Here is a 14,156-nt window from a genome sequence, read left to right on the forward strand (position 1 = left end):
TTCTTATCATTTTTTGCTTCTTCTTTGCATTGCTTAAAAGCAGTGGGGTGACGCTCCTCCCCCATAGCAGAGGAGCCGCCACTGGATGTAATCTTAAAACAAGGATAGTATTGTGTTGCATCTAGAAAGGCCTTTGAAAAGTTTGATGACAAGAGTGCTGTTCAGGGTCCCGTGCCTGATGCAAAAGTGCCCTTTTGATCAAAGCCCTGCAAAACCTAAATGTCACAATTCCAGTGTACTGTCACTATTTATCTATCTATTGCCTTGGAATAGGACACCCCTTTGCTGTCAAAGGCCTTTAATGCTGGAGCTACTATTCAGTGTCAAACTCGTTTCACCTCAATTGTAGCACCACTCTGGAAGCTTCTGTTCATACAAACATCTTGGCCCGGATCTCAGAATAATTAGCACTCAAGTGACGATCATATCAGCCTAGTCTAGTCTGAAAACGTATACAGCAGGGGCAAGCAACAAAAAAAACGGTATTGTGGTGCTAAAGCATCATAGGAAAGACGGATCAAAGGACGCTAGAAAATCGCATCAAAGAGTCGATGTTGAAAGCTCTGTCGTTTGCAAGACGGTCATCAATAAAACACAGCGCTAAAGAAAGCGAGCATCTGTGTCTAGCAGTGTGTAGCGAAATTGGGAAAAAACCATAACAACACAACTTTTACAACGCACTACCATTACAACGAAACTTTTACAACGCAAGACCCATTACAACGCATGCCATTACAACGCAGATGCTATTACAACGCATGCCATTACAACGCAAGTATGGGTAAGTATTTAATTAAAATAATATTAATTTATTTTTAAATTAATTTTCTTAAAATAATTATAATTTATTTTATTACAATACATTTTTATATTTTAATTTAATTTTATTTAAATTAAATGTATTTTAATTAAACCCCCTGGAGTTAGAATAGTCATTTTAACCCCTACTCCATCCAACACTTACCCTACTATTACACCCCCCTGGAGTTAGAATAGTCATTTTAACCCCTACTCTATCCAGCACTTACCCTACTATTACACCCCCTGGAGTTAGAATAGTAATTTTAACCCCTACACTATCCAGCACTTACCCTACTATTACACCCCCCTGGAGTTAGAATAGTAATTTTAACCCCTACACTATCCAGCACTTACCCTACTATTACACCCCCATGGAGTTAGAATAGTAATTTTAACCCCTACACTATCCAGCACTTACCCTACTATTACACCCCCCTGGAGTTAGGATAATAATTTTAAACCCCTACACTATCCAGCACTTACCTTACTTTTACACCTCCTGGATTTAGAATAGTAAATTAAATTTTATTAAATAAAATAAAAATAAAAATTTACATTATTTAAAAAAATTGTAATTAAATTAAAATTAAATTAATATTAATAAAATGATATACTTAACTATACTTACGCTGTAATGGCATGCGTTGTAATGGCATGCGTTGTAATGGCATGCGTTGTAATGGATCTTGCGTTGTAAAAGTTGCGTTGTGATGGTATGCGTTGTGAATGTATGCGTTGTAACGTCATACATTAGCGAAAATGCATGCCCTCCCCAGACTGAGACAGAAATGCCACATTAATATTATGCTAACTACCCTTATGAAAGTCACTGAATTAAGTGGCGTAACACTGGTCCCCGCAGACCCCAAGCACTAGGGGGTGCCCCTCAGCACAATACTCTGGCCGGAGAGCTCCTGGCTGAGCCAGAGGGGCCCCTCAATAAACCTTGCAGGGGGGCACCCTCAAGTTTTATTACACTAGTGACTGAAATACTTGACTTCATGGTCGACAAGGTGTGTCATGTAGGGTGTGTGGGTGGAAGGTTTTTGTCTTCGTTTTTATTGATCCTATGTAGGAATTGTTTCCATGTCATGCGAGATGACCACCGGAGTAGCGTAACAATAGCTTCCGCAGCCCAGAGGTGCGGGGGGCCTCAAGCTCCAGGGGGACCACTCTGGCACTGTGCACAGATTGTGCCAAGAGTTCCTGACTAGGTCTGGCATGTGGGGTCCCCCTCTATGTACTTTGCAGGGGGGCCCTTCAAGTTTTGTACGACAACTGGACCATGAGGTGCAGTTATCGTGTTATGGGATGCAACGCTCACCAGTGTGGTGGATGATGAGGTGTGAGGGACAGGTGCACTGTTTATGGTTTTCGGTAAGCGGGCAGCTTTGAGCAGATCTGCAGATCCTTTATGGTATTTCTTAGGATCTTAGTCCACTTAACTGGTTACTGCACTGGGTTGTCCAACCGGATATTTTGTGTACATTGTATGATCTTGAACAATCATGATTGGAAAGAGAAATGACAGATATCTGCTGGGATGGACTTTGTTAATATCATCCCATTTCTGAATGTTATTGTGAGATGTAAAGTGGCCATAGTGTGCAGCTAGTTGGCACCTGCAGTGGTGGACTAGATTAGAGTTCTCTGATTGGCCAGCAGTGACAGATCTCTTCAATTATTCCATACGTGTTCCTTTTGTGATGGCTGGTTTATGGGCTGGTACAGTGCTTGGTGATGGACAAGACCCGTGGCAGACATGTCTTACATGAGAATACGCAGGGACACTAGAATTATGCCACAGGGAAACACCAAGCTATGCGGCAGGGTTGACTAAATTATGTGCCAAGAAAGGGCACATTATGTGGCATAATGTGGTAATTTTTTTTCTATAGTATTTCTTCATTATTATGTCATTTTTACCCGTGGTAATACTGTTTGGGTAAATATTTCAGGTCATTAGTACCAGTTTGACAACCGAATACAGAAATAAGCACCTGAAAGATGGCCAGTTAACCTTTGCAAAGGGCTTTCCAGCGCATGCAAACACTTTTCTGTGTTTTTAGTGACTGTTGATCCATTTCAGCTAGAAACAATTTTTTTTTGTTACATTCTGCTTATTATACAGTAGATGATGGATTATGTGGCAAATGCGGCAAACACATAATAATCCGAAAAAAGCTGCTTCCGCAGAATTGTACAATTCCAGGGGCTCTGAGTATAAGGAACTTGTTATACAGTATGAGCAATAACTGACTGTCAACAGCTCAGTGTTATGGTGTTAGTATTAACATGGGTTAGAAGGGTTATACGTTCACTCTTCTATGTAATACTGAGCTAGTGCTAGGTCAGCCCTTCTTAATTTGCTTGGTTATTGAAAGTAGTGTGCTAGTCGGGCTGTTCATAGCTGTTAACCCGCTCTCCTGGTACTCTTAAACGGCGATGGATCATGATAGCAGATGGAAGAGGTAGATTCAGTAGTGTGGCGAATCCCCACATGAGATCGAACCTTCTCTATAGGGATGAAACCTGTGCTGTGTGCTTTGCTTGGGGCACTTCCGCACTGCAGAAGTGCATATCCCATGTCTTCACACTCAGTTGTGAAGTGGGAATTATTGTGATGCCTCTACTGGTGATGTACTACAAACCTTAGAGCAATTTGCCCAATAGGCAGAATACCGGTTTGTTTCAGAGAAGTGCCGGTACTCTCCAATTAAAGCTATTATGTCCAGGGCCGGACTGGGAACCAAATCCGGCCCAGGCAAAGTTCTCGGCCGGCCCCCTTCCCCACTCGAAGGGGTTGGAGGTGCTACCGAGCTCTTTGCCGGGGCCGGTTTTCGGCCGATTTTGGTACAGGACCGATTTTGCAGCTAAATTGGCCTTGTAGCAAAACCGGCCCCCACCCGTGCGGGCGCACCGGGGAATTGCCCGGTGCCCGCGATGGCCAGTCCAGGTCTGATTATGTCTTTCTGGAGAAGTGCAGGTATTCTACCTCTCAACATAAAGTGCCGGTACTCAGTCTCGGACAGGACCAGCCCATTTAAATCACTGGCAATAGGTCATCTGCCACCCGCACCCTTGGTCACACCATCTCAGCTACGGTGTAAAAGGCGCTGTACACAAATTGTAATCCTTCCAGCTTTAAAAACTGAGCCAGGCCATGCCACGCCACAGCTACTCTGGGGTGTTTTTAAAGTGCGGAGGGCGCATGTCCATATAACAGTGGAAGAGGTGAGTGGTACTGGGGTGCTGGTTGGCGAGACGGTAGCAGCAGCAGCCCCCGAATAACTGTTTGCGTCTGGGCGGGTAATTACTTACAGACACTGGTGGATCCGGGCTAGCTTGGAAAAGCTTCCCGCGTTAAAAAAAGACTGAATGTTGCAAAACTTTAATTGTCCCTGCGGTCTCGCATGCGCATTCCTGCAGTCACCAGGCCGGCTGGTCTGCGGCTGAGCCGTCATGTAAAGATCTTTTATTGCTGTTGCTTGAGACGTGGAAGCGAGCTGATGAAACGTCTTTTAGCGCAAGCACTTTCCGCGAGCCAGCTGCCTGGGTAAAGTTGTCCTCATCATTCCGAAGTATCTTTACAATTTGTTTCCCGGATCCGAGGTGAAGCTCCGTTTTCAGCACGTCCCGCCGCGGCACGGCCAGTGCGGGACAGGATGACTTAAAGAAAATCCAGCTGTGCCGTTTTTTCCATCACCCGAGAGCCGGAGGCGGGGCCTGGACCCACCTCTGCCAGACGGGGCTGAGAGCGGAGCTGGGATGGAGCGGGACGCGGCCCCGCAGTCCGCACCGGAGCGCCCTGGAGGAGGTGTCAGCTGCGGTCGGCCGGGCCAGTGAGGACGGGGCGACGGACAGGGGAGCCCCTCAGGCCTCCACGGAACCGGGGCGCAGGACACCCACAGAGCCGCGGGACGTGCAGGCTGTGGGGACCGCGAGGAGGCGGCCAGGACTGTAACTTCTGGGAACAGCACTCCGCGCTGCAGTGCGAGGTACTCGGCGCTCTCTGTGCATGACAGGGTTTTAAGGTTTTCCATTAGCCCATATGCTTCTTCACATTTGCATAGTTCTATTAAAGTTAATTCTAACAAACGTGCCTTAAAATTCAAACCCCGTCCCTATTCAATGTGTCTATTTGCTTGCTTGAATTGTATTCTTTTAGCTTTTGGTGGTATACGTCCCCTCTTGGTACCCAGTTCTCTTCAGAAAAAGTTTAATACTGAAGAGTTCACGAGCAGAAAGCTTTTCTATAATTCACGATCATTGATTGCCCCGTGCTGGTCTTTGGAGGTTTTTAATTTAATGAACATTCCCGAGGGATCTCTGTGCGCAGAAGAGCGCCCCCCCATCCCCCTCAGGCTTTTCCTCGAGTTCGCCACGCCCCAATCTATCCTGGCTGTCATTTTCTGGTGACATCCATCAATAATGAACGGGGGAGGGGGTAGTATGTGTCTGGCTGGTTTTTATGTATAGAATGTTCTTTCCGTGGGATCTTGGAAGGATGGGGGTGTGCAGTTTATCCGGCGCTACAACATAACAGTTTAACGTTTTAAGTACCGTGTGTTGGGGGCGAGGGAGTAGAAGACGATGTATTACGTGTTCTTTTCTTAAACAATAAAAACTTCATTTTCATGATTTGTCGCTTCAATGCTGTTAACAGTGCCTGGGCCAGAAGCACCCTAGGTTTGGAAAACACCCCTCCAGAAAAGCAGAGCAGTGGGTGCGATGTATGGAACATATATGTCAAATGGCCAGCAGGCTGTGCTGGGAGGGCTGTGTCATTTCTGTTTTGTAAACGTGCAAGCGAAGGGCTTCTGCCACAACAGCTTTAATACACCGTCTCTTTCCCAAGCCAGGCATTGACAAATTGGCTTTAACTTCTGAAATGGAAAAAAAAAGAATGCTCAGTGTTATGGCCCAAAAAGGATGACAAAACAGCAGCGCTTGTGTGGGAAAATGGCAGCTGTCCAATGTCTGCAGTCATCTATCTACCCCGAGGAGGGCTGCTTTATGTATTTCACAGAAACTTGTACTGATTGGCTTCATCACTCTAGGGGCGGGGACAGGAGCGCCCGGAGACCAGTGACCGAGGCTCTGGGGCTCCGTATTGATCGCCCGGCCTCTGCCTGACCTGGTCTGATAGTGGTACATTTGTGACGTGTCTTGTTAGACCACACCCAATTGGCAGTCAGAGTGGGCGCCGAGTCCAAGCGCCTTCCCAGTGGTTCCTATCTCTCCACGTGGTTGGCACTGCAAATAAAAAGTTATTTTTGCAAAGAGCCTTATGCTTGAGTCAGGATATTATGAGGAAAGATGAAAAAAACCTGAAAACGACTATTCAGCAAAGTGGGCTCCACCTTTGCCGCCCCAGCCTATTTTTTTCCAACCTCCATCACTTACAAATGTGCATGATGTGAGAAGGACATCACATTAGAAAGGTTATACAGAGATCACATAGCAAGTTCAAATATAAATATTTATAGTTTTTTCCCCAGATATTTGTATGTGGGATTTGCCACTTAAAACCTGCAAACGGACAGCACACATGATAATAAACTGACATGTAATGTACACTTTTTCTGTTTTAAGATGCATACTGTGTGTGAACTGCACACCTATGATGTACTTTTGGCAAATCTCTCTCTGAGGTTTTTTTTGTGGTTGTAAATGTAAGTAAATATGGCCATGCTATAAACGGAACAATAATACGCTGATGCACAATTTTTGCTGCATTTCTGGGTGATGAGCAGCTATATCCGAGAGAGAAATATTGAATTTTGTAAGATATTGAAACGCTAATTAATTGAACAGTGCAATGACCCAAGGACTCTGCAGGTGGCTAGAAATAGCTCACTGCATTTCACCCACGTTGTGTCACTTGTAGCTTGAGTGATGGACATTGTACGTAGAAATCTATCACTGGCAACATTCGGTGCAGGTTGATGGTTAATGTTGATTGTACACACCCAGTACCTGTGTAATGAAACATGGATCCCAACTCAGGTGGTTTCAGACGATGTCACTGACTGTAGCTTGCTGTGATTGGTGGCCAGCCATAACCAGTGAAAGAGAGTCATTGGTTCTGCTTTGTTTTTTCAGTTTCTGTTCATCCAGCTCAGATATGCCTCAGAAGATTGCCATGGAGTCCCAACAGTACTCAAAGCTAACACTTCCTCCTGCACAGCACGTTTCACAGAGCTCGGTACAAACACAACAGGCAGTACAGACGGATGTACCATGTTACAACGCATACCGTTACAACTACCTACCATTACAACGTGACCATTACAACGCATACCATTACAACGCATAGCGCTTTGAGGTGCTGGATAGTGGTAAGTATAATTTACTATTCTAACTCCAGTCCCCGTGGACACTAGGGAAGGTGTTGGATAGTAAATTATACTTATTCCCTATCCTAGAGCGCCCCCCAGCGCAATGCGTTGTAATGGTATGCGTTGTAAAAGTCGCGTTGTAATGGTAGTGCGTTGTAACAAATGCGTTGTAACAGGTGTATACCAATACAGACATTCTACATAGTTAGGTACCAATGTGCTCCCAACAGCACTTTTCTCTAAACAGCAAAAGATTCACACTTCCAACACAACTTATTAGACAGGACACCTCAACACTGCACTGATACACCACTTAGATGGATACCAAGGTGCCCACAGCAACATTAACAAGGCAGATTATTATCAATCCTCAGGTAACCTAAAAAGGTAGATGGGATGTCTTACTAGGGTTTCCACCTTCAAACAGGATCCCATATTCGTTTTTAGGTCGAGCCTGGGCAGCGCATGCACTGCTCTGCGAGACATACTGTATTCAGGTATGAACTTGAAGCTCTGCCCACTCCTCGTCCATATTTTGCATTGGCTTGTGTCATTGTCCTATGTAAACTGTGGCTTTTCATTGGTCATTAGGCTTAGTAGTCCCTCCTTAGTACCGCCTTGTCTCATTTTGTAACCTCCCATGAGGACACCCCCTGTTACATGTGTTGTTACTCAGTAGGCTTTATTTACAGCCTCTGCGCACTATTTAGTGAAGTGGTTTTCACCTGCCTGCTGTTGCAGGCAGGACACGCTCTGCCACAACGTTTATTCATTTATTTTTCATACCACGCCACGCTGATACAGCCACATGTTTTTGTTTTATTTCTTCACTTTTGATTTTTGTTTGCATGCACCCGTGCCGCGCTTTCACGTTAATGGCGGATTTGCCCCTTTCTTTAGACAAGCCACGTCTAAAGAATGCTGTGCGGCCGCTATATGAAACCGCGGCATGGGGCACTTTTACAAAAAAAAAGTTTGTTAACTTGACAAACAGATGCTTTTTTTTTGTAAAAGCGCCCCATAACACACTTTCACTTTAATGGCGGCCGTGGCCCTTTCTTTAGACGCAGCTCGTCTAAAGAAAGGGGTGTGGCCACCATAAACGTGAAGCATGGCTTGGGGCGCTTTTACAAAAAAAGCATTTGCAATGCAATGGGTCTTGCATTTGGGAGAGTTTAAGCTATTGGCATTGTAAATGACCGTGCCTTTTATTTATCTGTTTTAAAAACAACACATACATAAAAGGCATTGTCATTTACAAAGTCATTATCTCAAACTCTGGTAAGTAAATGTAAGACGTATTGCATTGCAAATGCTTGTTTAGAATAGACTGCGCCCACCTTTGTCTGGCATGCTTCATCAATGGGCAGCTACAACTCCTTCTGTACCATCGGTGGAGGGAAGCACACAGCTTTTACAGTAAATCACACCCTTGATGAATGTGTGACTACAGGGCGATGCTCCAGTGTTTCCCTGGGTTGGGAGAATGAATGACATTTTTGTGACTGTAAACGGGACGTAGTTTTTGATAAAACTAACTTGGAAAGTTTTTCTGATGTAAATTATGCTGACCGTATAGGGATCACTTGTCCTGGTGAAGGCAGGTGGAAGGAGTACGGCCGAAATGTGTTGGCATCTAGATGTTAGGTTAATAATGGCCCATAGGCCTTCTTAATCTGCTTTTAATCCTGCCAGAAGGAACCCTGTAATAAATCAAGTAGACTGGGTATCGATGGTAGGCAGTTTCAATTGCTCACCTGATTCCTAAATTCTCTACTGTAGCTCCCTGATGTACATCCCCATGGTACAAGACATGTTGTAGCTGCACAATGATGAAACATGCCACTATAATATGGGTGACGGCTTTTCCCCCAAAATACGAGTGAGGGATCCTATTCGAAGTGGAAAACCTAATACATTAAATCAACCTTTTTGTGTTATCTGACTACAGAATGGAGACTGGATGACAATTATTTTCCTCTCTCTTTTCGGTTGTGTAAGATGTTATCCGGGCTTGCCAGAAACACCCAATATACCCAGTTAGTTCACACAAATACAGATCTGGTAGACAATGCACAAGCCTGTTTGTGCAGCAATGGGAATTCCGGGTTAGATAGTATTTACCATGCCAGGTAATTATCAGATCCAGTAAATAAGTCACTCTCCATTACATTTCAGCAAGGGCACCTTGCTAAAATTTAAAAGATGAAAAAGGTATAATATTTACCATCACATGTTATTCTTGGAATAGGTGCTATTTATCACATTTAATGTGTTTCAAACCCCACGCTTGTGGATTTTAGTCATATTTTATCATGCGCAATGAATGCCACCTGCTCCTCTGACTAATGCGAAATCAGGGCCTAAGTGTCTAGGCTAGACGCGGGGCTGTGCATAATGAAATTATAATATATCTCGTTATCAACAACACAACTTTAACTATTCAGATGCTGTCTGCTACTTACCACAGGTCACAAACAACATGAGATCCAAGTCTGGAGTGGACCCCTTGAAAAAATTAGGACTGAGCGGAGTTGGCAGAGTTTTACTCTGCGGAACTCCGCAAAGTGCAAGAAAAACTGTGCCACGCTCCGTGGAGTTTTGCCAGAGGCGACGTCTGTTAAGTGCGCTGCTCACACTGATTCTTAGCACCAAGAGTTTTCTCTGTGTGGTAAAGTCAGCACGAGCAGCACGATGTGTCGCACCAGAGGGCGTTGCTGCTTTCTACTGCCCGAGTAGACATTCTACTCAAGTGACAGCTTCCTCAATGCGAATAGCAGACTTCTCAACGTGAGTGGTCACAACCTGCTGCAACCGCCTGCGATGTGAAATCTCGCTGGGAGAAGGACTAGCATGTGATTCTTTTCCCGCTGGCGCTCGCCAACGTACCGTTGGCGAACCGCTCGAGAGAAAAAACTCTGCTCCGCGTCACTTCGCTGAGTTTTTCAGAACTCCGCACTCCCCATGGAGCGTGGAGTGGGCAAAACTCAGCGAACTCCGCCGGCGGAGCGGAATTTTTCACCCTCCCCTAGAAAAAAGGATGCATGGCCAAACCAAGGATAAAACATAAGCCACAAAAACTTGCTTAATTAAACATAACCTCTAGTGTAAGTTTAGCCCTAAAATAGAGGTTCATTTATAAGCATGTGTGGAGCAAGGGTGTGCGGTAGTGGAATAAATGAACATGTAGAGAGAGGAGTGCCTTTTATCAAACGTGGTTCAGGAATATTTAGTAAATGAAATTGAAAATCCCTTGTTCAGACCAAGGCAATTAATCCCAAGTCAGAAGTGTAGTGACAGATTCTTAAAAGATATTGGGCACAAACCATGACACACACAACCATTTCAGATGGTCAACTCACATTCCTGTTTCACAAAATCAAAAATGATAGCATTTACATTCAGGATTTACCAATATTGTGGAATTTGTGCATTCATAAAACCAAGGTTGGTGGAGTGTTGCAAGTATTTCTGTGGGGGCTCAACCTGTAAACTTGGTGAATATTTACAAACTTGTAAAAATGTACAGGTAGATTCCCACCCTTTACTTCAATCAAGGTAGGATTAAATGCCTTTCCAGGTTGGAGGTGGTGATAGAAAGCCTCCTCCCACCTCAAAATCCATGGGATTGTGAAAAAAAGTAATTTCTCCATAAGGGGAAAAATACTTTCCCTATGGAAAAACAAAATAAGCTTTACATGCAAATGCACATTTGCCTTCCATTTAAACGTGTTAATCTGTGTACATTGTGATTTTACTTGTGGTAATATCTAAACATGTAATACTGAAGGATTCTGCAATTGATTATGTGCTGTAGTTTTTATCTTGCCCAGCGTTAGCTATTATACATTATGGTCATTAAGTTATCTGTTTTAATGTCACGTAACTATGTTGTGGATCATGGAGTCATTCTAAACTTGTTTTGTGATCATTTAACTGTTCTGTATTATTTTTGTCTTTCATGGCCACAGATGGCCGAATAAAGTTGAAGTTTATGTAAACTTCGTTGATTATTCCTGAAAGTCTTTGTTAATTTAAAAAAAAAAGTCCAAAACTTGCCTTAAATGTTGAAGTCAACCGTATGGGAGATTTATTTGGTGGGTTGGCGAGGGTCTGATTAGATGCTTAGTGCAGAATGCAGTCTACCTATAGCAGGGACACGGCGCCACAGAAAGGGACACATTTCTCAATGCCAAACCCTCAAGACAATAGAAATTAGGTTCATGGTCACTGAAACGAAATCACGTTTTCAAGTGGTAGCTTTTGATATAATTGTTAAAATACGCCTTCGTAACCAACTACTACTACTTAATCAACTACCTTGCTTTGCTATAAAAAAGAAGCCCATGGAACCGCATGGGCAAAGATGATGGAGGTTTCTGACAGTGCAAATGATGCCCTATGTCTGAAGATGCTTCACTGCACACTCCTGTCAGGATCATACATGTCTGCAATTGAAAACTTTGTACATTATTGTAAAGGCCCCATGCACACAGTGTGAACGTGTCACTATTTATGGCAATACACTTCAGCTGTTCGTCTTTCTAATAATCATTATCTGCTGCAGACGTCATAGTCTTTCAAATCATGGGGCTGTAAATTCTGCTCTAAGTAATATTTAACAGTGCCTGTGCAGCAGTAGGTGACATTTACTCCCACTGCCCTGCTTTGCTGCACCACTGCTCCCTACAGCGTCATCCTAAAGGGCAATAAGTTAGAGCAGGGCGAAGATTAGAACTTTCATAGTGTCAACATTTTTAAAGATTGACGTAAATAGCTTTCTCCCAAATTTTAAGTATGTGTAAACACCACACCTTTGCAACGCTCCTTAGAGGAAGTTAGGTAGGACAAAGTTGTCAAAATGTAGCAGCAAATACCTTACGTACAGTATCAAATTGCTTATCCAAGCAAATACCACATCCCACAGCATCAGTGTATATGCGATGGGGTAAATAACTCATCTTTTCCCCATCCGTTAATACTCAGGGCATTAGGGCAAAATTAATATTCAGGCAGGAGTAAATTACTCCATCGCCCTGACGGAGATGCTGCCCACCTAATTTAGAAATAACCACCAAGCTGACAGTAATTTCTAAAGCATTGGCAGGAACCCTGCCGCAACAGTTCCTGTCAGTGCTTTTTGGTGTTACCAGGCCCATGTCAAAATGCAATGACAGAGCCCTGCACCAAACTGTTTTCTTTTTGACTTTTCAAAAAGAAAATCCCAATGCAGGATTTTCTTTTTGAAAAAAAAAAAAAGGCTCTCCTCACCACAGGAGTCCTCACCCATGGCGAGGGGACCATTTAGTACTTTTCATTGCCCCTTACCGCCAGGGTTTTCTTGATGGTGATGGGCAGTGAAAATTGACCTTTAATTCTGCCCATTTAAATCAGGTGGACGAAATTAGAGGTCTGCTCCAACATCCCTTACTCCGCAGGGCAGTTGGAGGTGTTTAATCTTTGAGATGACGGAGTAGTCTCTGCCATGATCAAAGATATGACTTTCCAGCATTTAAAATGGGCGGGCGGATTACTATGTTGGCGGGGAGGGAACACGGCCGCATTTGCAATGGAATTCCCTTTCCTCCAGCATATACATTAGTCTCCAGATTTACCCTTTCTTCCTATGGTAACCCTCAATTACTCTCACTTGTCAAATTTCACCTTGCAGTTACCTTATGTGATTGTTTTGGTTGCAGTCTACAATTAGGCTTCATTTGTACTGCTTGCTGCCCCAAGAAGCTGCCCATTGGCTTTTGTTTTTTGCATTGCGAATAAAAAATGAATATATTTTAGATGTCAATGCTTTGTGACACTCTGCCTTGCTCCATAATGTTTTATAATGGCTCATGATTCATGAAGCATACTTGGTCTGTACTTTGAGGTAACATTGACTGTTTTACCAAAGTATCACATATTATTATTGATTTTATTAGTAGTAGTAGTAATAAAAACATGTGGATAGGGACTTTTATGAAACGGCCTTCAACCACTGGTCTTTTAAATTGTCTTTCACACATTGCTTCTGCCAACTGCAGCATGGGGCTGTGGGTCAGAAATTGACCTCATTCAATACCTGAGTTTTGTCTTAAGGAATTCCACAGATGCTCCCCCTTGTATGTCTCTGGTTCCTCTGATACAAAACTGTGCAAATCCACAAAAACTTACAAAGCAGACTCCCAGCTACTGTTTAATGCAAATGCTGCAGACAGTGGAAAATCCCTTCTCTCCGTTAATGTGAGCATCTGAAATGACGTCAAAATTGAATGCATATAATCTATATGTCTACATAAAACTCTGGAAGGGGCGGGTTGGTAATGAATATACCAGTCTACTTGGCTTCTATTCAGCACCACAGCATATTCAATGCACTATCATTGCCATGTTAACAAAAAGCAAGGCCTGCATTGTATAGAATATTATTAAGAAAATTAAAGGCCATCCCACACGTCACCTCTCTCTGTCAACTCCTCGTTGTGCCTTTACCTGTCGCTATCCATACTTTTTAATTCCTATCTCCCACAGCCTGCTCCGTACCCACCCCTCTCCGTGTCCAAGCCTTTCCTTGCCACACCAGTACCTGCATGTACCTCTTCCAGCCCTCACCTCAACATTTGTGTACCTCTCCCAGACTGTACCTCTTTCAGGCGCATTTTCTCTCCACGGAACACTCCCTCCTTGTACCTCACGGTCTCTGTCTGTACTTCCCCCTACAACAACTGCTCCCTGTCCGTATCGCTCCCAGCTACAAGTCTCCCTGCCCGTACTTCTTCATGGCCTCACCTCTTTCTACCCATACGCCTCAGATTGCCCATACCATTACTGCATCTGTACATATATTATTGAGAACTGAGACTTGTAAAGCCAATAGTTTATACTCTAAATTGAAACCGCAAGCCCAGATACAAGCCAGACCTTGAAATTCCTTGTTCAAATAGTATAAACCCTTCTCTCTATGACTATATATTTTTCATTTTTCGTACACAATTAATTCTTTTTGTACGTATCATTTGG

At 43.6% G+C, this 14,156-nt stretch overlaps 1 protein-coding gene across 4 annotated transcripts in view; it reads left to right on the forward strand.

The window, feature by feature from the left end:
• Nucleotides 1-14,156, forward strand: part of STARD13 (StAR related lipid transfer domain containing 13) — a 419,590-nt gene that overhangs the window by 236,720 nt on the left and 168,714 nt on the right. Inside the window, exon 1 of one of the 4 annotated variants that reach the window (XM_086935120.1) lies at nt 4,536-4,799. The exons of the other annotated variants lie outside the window; for them this stretch is intronic. The gene's annotated coding sequence lies outside the window, so the exon portion shown is untranslated. Of the gene's footprint in view, nt 1-4,535; nt 4,800-14,156 lie in introns of those variants that run through there. 4 annotated transcript variants of the gene reach the window in all.

This window comes from Lissotriton vulgaris, chromosome 8 (assembly GCF_964263255.1).
Source record: "Lissotriton vulgaris chromosome 8, aLisVul1.2, whole genome shotgun sequence".
NCBI classification, from domain to species: Eukaryota; Metazoa; Chordata; class Amphibia; order Caudata; family Salamandridae; genus Lissotriton; species Lissotriton vulgaris.